The 6,000-nt window shown below is 40.1% G+C and overlaps 1 protein-coding gene and 1 pseudogene across 2 annotated transcripts in view; one reads left to right on the top strand and one right to left on the bottom strand.

The window, feature by feature from the left end:
* Positions 1-223: 223 nt before the first annotated feature.
* On the bottom strand, positions 224-2,698 carry LOC101428371 (A-kinase anchor protein 10, mitochondrial-like; annotated as a pseudogene).
* The window catches only part of CTH (cystathionine gamma-lyase), a 47,277-nt gene continuing 43,453 nt past the window's right edge, over positions 2,177-6,000 (top strand). The window contains exon 1 of one of the 2 annotated variants that reach the window (XM_012521676.4): positions 2,177-2,519. The gene's annotated coding sequence lies outside the window, so the exon portion shown is untranslated. The remainder of the gene's footprint in view (positions 2,520-6,000) is intronic. The other variant, XM_071217380.1, reaches the window with a different exon arrangement.

The following is a 6,000-nucleotide window of genomic DNA, read 5'->3' as shown; positions in this document are numbered from 1 at the left end:
TGCATCAAATATGTCCACATGTTACTTCGTGTGAAAGTGGAAGTCATGGATTGTCTGCCATTCTTTCTTGGGAACAACAGTGATAAATCAATGAAAAGAAATACAGTGCTTTGTTTTCATTGGTTGCATTGAAGAATCTAACCATAGGGGAAAAAAGTTCTCTTATTTTTCAAAAGCAGATTTCCTTTACCTCAGGGTTTGAGTCATAGCTTTGTAAATTTTTCTAAGGTTGTTCATACTGTTCTTGTTGTATAACATCACTGACTATCATTTTGGCAATCTTCCAAGCTAGCTCTTCTTGGGCCTCATCAGTATTTCTTTGTACCCTTTACTTCATAGCTTGTGAGAACATTGATCCTTTTGATTTCTTCACATTAGGTTCAGGCTCAGATTCTCTGATGAATTGCCCCAGGTCACTGACTCTTCCAAAAACCATCTTCCCTGCATATGTCCGTTGATATAAAGATTCCAGATCCAGACTTGCAGCATCTACAATTATCACTTCAACAAAACTTTTCAGAATTTTCACACTGGCTTTTTTCACACTGAACTGAAAAGCAGAGCTGTCAGCTCCACCTGGGTGAGCCTCATCGGGAGGAAGAGCACAGCCATGGCCAGACAGGGAAACATTCCCACCCAGAAAGTCATCTCCCCGAATTGAATGGATGAGATCATTCAAATATTTGTAATAAAGATTGCTGGACAAAAAGCCAGGCAAAAAGCCCTTCTCCATGGTCATTCAGGCCTGGCATAATGGAGGTGTGAAAGAGAAAGTGGTCCACTTTCCCTGAGGATATTGGACTCAATTTCTAATTGGACAACATCATCAAATCCAGGAGGATGTGTGGCTTGGAGGGAGAAGTACCTGTCATATAAAATCATTGCATCATTCTGTGTCATCTGTCCATCACACTGGCTCTTTTTGCTGCAAGCTGAGACTGGAAATTATCTGCTGCCAACCAAAACTGAAAGATATTCATTGCATTCTCTTTTTCCATGTACTCAGAGAAGAGAACATCAGCCAGATAAACAGTTTCCCTGGTCAGCCCTTCAATCTAGTATTTACAGAAATGGTGATTCACAGAAGCTTACTAAAGTGTTGATGCTCTACTGCAGTAAAGACAACGGACTGTGCCAAAACAAAACAGCTGGGATCCAACTGTCCATCTTCTCCACAAATATTGACTATGATGTCATTTTTCATTGCTTCTGTAATTGGTGTTGGTTTAGCAGCATTTGGAGATAAATATTTGGTAGAAGTGTTAACTGCACCTTTTTCTATACTTCCCATTCATTTTCCTGAAAATTCCTTTAGTGGAGAGGAGGGACAATTTCTACTGACTACTTAAGTCTGGAGAATTCTTGGTCTTCCATGGAAACCTGATAAGTTCCTGCTCTGGCCATTTCAAGATGGAGAGAATGGGCATTGTCATTCCTGGGAAAACAGCAAGTGATTCTGAGTTTTTAGTTCTATTAGGTCAATACCTTCTGATTGAGTCATAAGCAATTGGGCTGAGTTGAATTCCTCCAGTCGCTTGTTAGTTGACTCAGTTACAAAAGATGCTGTACTTTTGTGCTTCTTATACAGAGAGACAGGCTCAGCCAATGAACTCTGCTTCAGTAGATTGTGTGCTCTTATTCAGAACCAAGTTGTAGAGTGAAAACTTTCAGGCTGTAGCCAGAATTTAACCAAACGCTCCATTCTAAGAAGTTCCATGAATTGAATGAAATATGGGAGGACAACATTTCCAGAAAATACTTGTTCAAGAGTCTTTGAAAGGCTTGATTTGGTATCTTCAGTCTGGTAATCCATTCAAGATCTGCCCAGGTCACCAAAGTGAGCTGCCTCCATGTGACTTGGTTGCTTTAGTGTTGCTCTCTCCTGCTGTTGCTTAATGCTGAGTTTCTAGGTTTTTAGCTACATAGTACAAAGGAATTTAAGGACACACCATAGGCTAGGCAAGCAGGTAAGAGTTTATTGAGAACTGAAAGAAAGGGAAAGTACAAACCGAACTCAGGTGCCTGTGCAAGCTCTGGGGGCAGGCTCTTTTAAGGCTGATCTTTCCTCCTCCCCTTCCCCATGTTAAGGCGGGATTCCAACTATTTGCTGTTCTGATTGGCTGCCTTTCTGCCTTCCTATTGGTTTATATATGGACCATTCAGGTTGTACCTGTTAGCTTTCAGGGAACCAATGGAGAGGCCTTTCTGTTTGGAGTTGTCCAGGGCTTCTTTTGAGCCTGAGAGTCTCAAACGGGACCTCCTGACCAGTTCTCGACAGGCTTTTGGGTTGTAATGGTTAGGCTTTGGTTTTGAACAGCTGTATTCCCTCAGGGGAGTTCCAGGTGGGGTCTCTTGGCCGTTCTTTGCTGGGTTTCAGTTGTGATGGTTTAGGCTTTGTTCTGACTAGCTGCCTTTCTTCGCTTCGTGTACTAACCTGCCTCGCTGCCACTTGAAAAGCAATCATGTTGGCAGAAATAGCATTGATTGCTACATGACTTGGTCCTGCAGCCTCCGGCAAGGTATGATTTTGGAGCTTTATTTTGTGGGGAATATAGGAATATTGAAGCTTTAACTGATTTGATAAATGAGGTCTTTTGTTCTTTGCTTTTCACTTTCTGCTGTAAGAAGGACCGGGCGAGTCCCGGATCGGGGTGGGGGATGCGGGGCACTGTCGCCGAGAGGGCCCGATTTCCCTCATTCAGCAGCCGGGCACGACTTCCGCTTCACAGCGGCTGTTGCACAAGTCTGAAAACAGACCCTTCTTCTGGTTGTGGGTCCCACTGCCTCCCCGAGATACCTAGGCAGCTCCGGCTACCGTATTATCAGCAAGCCGCGTGCCCTTGCGTGTATTTTTAAATTTTTGCTTTTTGGAATTTTCCTTTCTATTTTTAAAAGTGTGTTTATATTTTATTTCTTGTACTGGTGGTGCATAAGCGGATGTTTGTTGCATTGTTATGCTTTTTGTATGTCTAAAATATTTTGGAATATTTTAATCTATAATAACCCTCTCAACAAAGCCTAAAGAACCTAACATGCATTACAAACACCTTCATGGTTTCTCTGAACCCGCTTATCTCTATAACTTTGTCACGTCTCATATGTATACAACAGTCTAGCCAAGCTGACCAATTTTTCTCAAAATACCACAAGCCTTTGCCCATACTATTCTCTCTTTTCTTTCTGTAACACCTAGGCCTCCTTCCCTCCGCCCCACAAACACACCTTCCTCTTATTATTAAGTCTCAGTTTAATAGTTACTCTCTTCTGGAAAATTTCTCTGGCATCTTATGTCTAGGTTAGGTACTTTTCTTATGTACTTCCAGATCATCCAGCACCTCTGCCATCACATACCACTTATTCACACCATATTGTGAGTGCTGACTTACTTCTCTGTCTCTGACATTAGGCTATAAGCTCCAACAGCATAGAGAGTGTGTCTTTGCCCTAACATCCCTGGCTCTTTGCCCAGTACTTGGCACTAATGGTCACTCAATAAATATTTGCTGTAGGAGTTAATTCATTAATGATGGAATGGTTTATTTACCATTCTTGAAGTATGTTGTCTGTCTGTGTTTGCCAAAGGCTTCCCATGCAAAATACCAGAAATGGGTTGACTTTTTTAATAGGAAATTTATTAGGGGTAAAAGCTTACAGTGCCAAGTTTGTGAAAATGCCCAAATCAGGGTATTATCAGAGATGCTGTCTCACCAAAGTCAGATACTGGTGATCCTGGTATCCTGCCACATTGTGAGGCAAGATGGCAGCCTATCTCTGGTGAGGCCCCTGCCTTCCCCTCAAGTCTCCAGGAGCTCGGCTGTGGGTGATCAGGCATATAGCTTGTCTCTTTAGCCTTCAGCTGCTCTGTGGGTCCAGCCTCTTGGGGGCTTCATTCCTCAGTTTCAGCTGTTAACAGTCCTTGAGTCCTTTCTCTCACAAAGCCCCAGTCAAAATGGCAGAGCTCCCTTTTCTCTGTGTCTCCATTTATATAAGACTCCAGTAAAAGGGCAGAAACTCAACCTGAGTCATGCCTTACTAACATAGTCCAATCAAAACCAATCTAATCAGGTGATCTAATCAAAGGGTCTCATACCCACAGGAATGGATTAGTTAAAAACATAATCTTTTGGGGGATTCACCAAATTCAAACTATCACACAAGCTATGATTTTATTTTTAATGTGAACCCTGTTTTATAATCAGTTTAAATGGAGTAATAAAATTTGATCACCTCAGACTGTGTAGATTAGAAACCATTGCCTGGAAATTAAATTCTGTTCAGTCATTAATATTGCAAATTTTGGACTCAGCATTGTCTCTCACATAAATTAGGTGCTTTTGTTGTTTAGTGCATGCTAAGTGTTGATCAGCTTGTACAAACCACTCAGGCATATGTGGTGAGGTTTGTAAACTTGCTCTTTACATCCACATATTCAAATTTTATGAAAACGATATTATTCTATTATATGGTAATCATTAAGTACTGATACTCACCACTTGTATTTATGGACTCTAATAAAAATTTCATTGATATCAATATTTTCTTTTCAGTTTGTTCTTTTCCTTCATTTCACTTAGAGTCCATGTGCTGCTAACTAAAGATTGCGATTACTAACAGCTCCTAACTCCAAGTGTAAAAATCAATACATTATACTTTAATAAAATAAAACAATTTACTTTCCTATGTGCTTGCCTTCTTGAGTTTTCTCCCCTATTCATCTGTTTTCTTGATATCATAAGTATTAATTTTTTCTCAACATTCTTCCTTCAATCCTGATTTTAAGATGTTTCTTAGAGTCTTTGCCCCTCAGCATTTCCTCACTTTCATTAGTAGAAAAGAAGACAGAAGACTGGAGAAAATTGAGCCTATAACAGTTAGCACAGGAAAGAACAGGATATCTGAGACAGCTATACTGAGGATACCGTCTTTGCTTAAACTGCACCCTCTTTGTTTACTTCTACTTCTCAAATGTTCTGATTCCAGCTCTCTTAGGTGATCCTGATTTTCACATTTTACTTTTTTGCTTCCAAATTAGTACCGTCTGGGTCATTCTGAGGCAATGTCAATAGTAGAAAATAAGAAAAATAAGTCAAACAATCACATAATTATTGCGATACCCACTATTGCTAAACTCTAAACCTAATGTGGTTGTTGAGTGTTACGAACATCCGACCCAGGAAATGCAAATAGGTATTGCTTTGGGAATATCGGTTTACAGTAAGAACCTATGTGGTGGCACTTACCATAGTCCGTGATCTACTCTTCAGTCTGAAAAGTAAACAAATCTAATTTTGTCAGCACATTAGACTTCAGTCCATTTTCCATGGATGGACTTGAGATAGCCAAGGATAAAAGAGAGATATATAAGAATTCCAATCTATTAATCTAAAATTAAAAACATGTAATGGTCAAGCAGACTAGAGTTTCTCATCACTGTACCCCGGTATTCAAAATGTATATAAAGCCAAATAAGCAGAAGGCTACTTGGTGGACATGGAATCAGAATGAGGGGAATTAGTTATTTGATTCTAATGTTTAATGGCATTGTGTTTTGGGAGCCTGATGAGTCCTTTGTCACAGGAGTGAAATTCCTGTCTGTGAGGTAGACAGAGACTTGCAAGACCAAAGGATCACCAGCCCTCTCTTTTTCCACCACACCATGCTTTGATGGACACTGCCAACTTATGCCTCTGTGACTCCTTTATCTTTGAATTTCTGAATGAAGAACAACCCCATCCCTCAATTTCATACATATTGCTTCTGATTTTCACATTTCTTCTTTAAATATATTGAACTAGTTGGTGGAGTTCTTGCCAAGTCTTACCCAGGAAGCCATTCTGTCTCTGTAGGTGAGTTTGCACATCTCTACTACAATTCACTATGTGCTAATTTTAAGATTTTAACTTTCAAATAACTGTGCTTATTTCCCTTATTTTTATGTTTTGGAGAGGCATCTCACTGTGGTGTCTATGTACTGGAAAAATAAAATAAAACTCAAAAAGT

The sequence above is a fragment of the Dasypus novemcinctus genome, chromosome 9, assembly GCF_030445035.2.
Source record: "Dasypus novemcinctus isolate mDasNov1 chromosome 9, mDasNov1.1.hap2, whole genome shotgun sequence".
In the NCBI taxonomy this organism is placed as follows: domain Eukaryota; kingdom Metazoa; phylum Chordata; class Mammalia; order Cingulata; family Dasypodidae; genus Dasypus; species Dasypus novemcinctus.
The sequence above is the reverse complement of the archived record's forward strand: the minus strand, read 5'-3'. Positions and strand labels throughout refer to the sequence as shown.